The sequence below is a fragment of the Lactuca virosa genome, chromosome 5 (genome assembly GCF_052849685.1).
Source record: "Lactuca virosa cultivar CGN04683 chromosome 5, Lactuca_virosa_CGN04683_v6, whole genome shotgun sequence".
Lineage (NCBI taxonomy): Eukaryota > Viridiplantae > Streptophyta > Magnoliopsida > Asterales > Asteraceae > Lactuca > Lactuca virosa.
Genome location: NC_136430.1, coordinates 159710834 through 159713817, shown reverse-complemented (window position 1 = coordinate 159713817; position 2984 = coordinate 159710834).

Sequence of the window (2984 nt, the reverse complement as noted above, 5' to 3'; positions counted from 1 at the left end):
ACACCTTGTTTGTGATCCTCTGCATCCCAGTCACAAACTTGAAGGGTACAATCGAGATGTAAACATGCCATTGAAAAGTTCAATGAATCTCAAAGGATCTAGGAATTTCAAATCCAATTAAAACTTCATAATCTATTTCGTTTTTTGTCACACCCCAAAACCCGAAACGGCGGAAACATTCAGGGGTGGAGGACGTCATGTCAAGTATCAAAACACATGTAGTATAGTAATCAAAGTACAACAACCATTGCATTAATAGTATCAGTTTTACATATGTTACATTTAACAACAACATCAAAAGTAGATATAGAGAATAACATAAGGTGCAGCTCGGTACAAGGCTGACTTCGCAAAAGCTCTCGGAGTGTACCTGTCTACTGGCGACCTGAGAATACAAGTTATTTTGAAAGAGAGGATCAGCATTTTAATGCTGGTGAGTTCATAAGTATTTTAATGACATTGGTATCAATACATGTTTTTCCTCAAAATAATCTCATTAGATGATGGTGATAAAAGTTTAATACGTATTTGAATTCCTTCTAGAAAATCCTATATTTTCTAAATACATTAGTCTTCTACCAAGACTCGACTGTTTCCTGTTTAAAGAGAATGAGTTTCTCTACTAAAAGCAATCTTCTACCAAGACTCGACTATTTCATGTTTAAAAGAATGAGTTTCCCTACTAAAAGCAGTCTTCTACCAAGACTCGACTGTTTTGAGTTTAAAGAGCATTTTTCCCAAATGTTACTATCATTATCAAAATATAGTTTTACATTATCGTTTTATATCAAAAACGTTCTACGTTAATGTATTAGGGAAAATATTATAGTACCGTAGTTTTATATGTAGAAACTACCGTGGTACTAATTACCTTAAGGCCATGAATTATAAGGTAAATGTGAGGATACTCGTAACCATACTGATTGACGGATGTAAACACGACGATCTGCTGGCGTCAGAATAGATGTGACATTTGTCACCCCTTGGCTTGGTCGGTCGGGACTGTAGCTAGCAGTCAGGATGTGGGATGGTCTGTCCCGTATAGATCTATACACACAATGCCCGCTCTCCCTCCAGGAGACTATGGTTACCAACTCGACAACGGTGAAATCCATGTCATGAGGATGTATCTCGTGTTTTGATTTCTATATACGTTTCTTTTTACTAAAAGTATATGTTTTAGAATATTAATATAGCTAGTTTCTCCTCATAAAAGTTATTGTTGATCTCTAAACTATACCTATTATAGTTTACTTGAGAGGTTATATAGGTACCTTTGCTACCCAAAGGCGCTGAACTGGAGTAAGAGTTTTAATATCTAAACAAATATACATAATATATAACTAGGACTTCAACGACACTCGGACAGATAACCGGATACTCTAAGTCCACAACCAAACAAGGAACAGGAATTAAAGCAGGCTATTAGTCGTAAGTCCTTCCAACCCTGCTTATATAACTATATCTATATAGACATGAATCTAACAAGAATATAGGTTTAAAAGACTTTGATAAAAGTTTAGTAGATTAAAAAGAGATTATAGTACTTTCAAAGAGATTTGAAAGTAATATATGAAAACCTTTAGCTGGATAAAACAGTTTAACATGCAAAAATCTATTTGATTGACAGTTATTAATCACATGTGATTGATATAATAACTTAATAGTTCAACTTGTATTCCCCCCCCCCCATAAAAGCATTTAAAATCATTTCAAAGGTTGATTAAGGGGTATGAACTCACCTGTAGTGAGTGGTTTGGATGGAAGTGTCGGACAGGATGCTAAGTGTCAAGTGAAGACTTGAACACACACACGGATCCTATTTAACATGTAATGACACATATATGTATCTAATTAGTCATTTAACAACTAATTAATCAAGTGAGGACACCCTAAAACATGGATAACACTTTGATTCAAGTGCTAGGAGTATTAAGGGGTTGCATCTAAAGAGAGTATGGCCTCACATTGGAGTTTACTCCCCATATGGTAACACCACATGAGTTTACGGTTTATGGTCATTTCCCCCATGAGTTTACGGCCGTAAACTCATGGTAATTAGTACCATTGTGTGTTTTAGGGTCTTACAAGTCAAGGTTAAGCATCCTATGATCAAGTCCAAGCCTTAGGAAGTAATAGTGGCACAATTTGCACCAACTTTTAGAGTTTACGGCCCATGGTCATAACCCCATGAGTTTACGGCCGTAAACTCATGTGTGATTGCTTCTTTTGCTTGTTTAAGGTGCTATACTTCTCAAAGAAGTGATATAGACTTGGTTCCAATGCTTTAGAAGGGACTAGGGCTCATAATGGCCCCCTTATTAGGGTTTACGGTTCATGGACCAACTCCCATGGAGTTTACGGTTTAGGGTTTACGGTCCTAGTGGGTTTACGGCCATAAACCCATGGTAACTCCTATCATTTCGTGGTTTAAGGTCTTTAGCTCATGCATGCAAGGTTCTAGTCCAATATCCAAGCCCTAGAAGGTAATGGGTGCACATTTGCACCACCTAATGGTGTTTACGGTCCAAGGAGATTGCCTTGGCCGTAAACCCATGTGTTCTTGGGACTTCTTGGTGTTTTTCAATGGTTTAGCAAGTAATCTAAGCACATAACTAGTTAAGAGGGGTGTACTTACTTATAGGAAGCTTGCAAGAGTGTTTAAGGTCCAAGAACACTAGTGTGTGTTCTTGGTGTTCTTGGTGAAATGAAGAGCACTTGAAGATCTATGAAAAAGAGAAGATTTCATGGATGAAATCATGTATAACTACTAGATGAAGTGTTGTATCAACAAATCAAGAGAAGAAACACTTACATTTTTTGAAAGATTTGGAAGAAGATCTTATGATACTTGAGAGAGAATGAGGGTGTTCTTGAGCTTGGAAGGTGAAGAATAAGCCAAAAATTACTAAGTGTCATATTTATACTCTTTAGAGTTTACGGCCGTAAACTCCATGTTTGGGGCCGTAAACTCCAAACTCTTG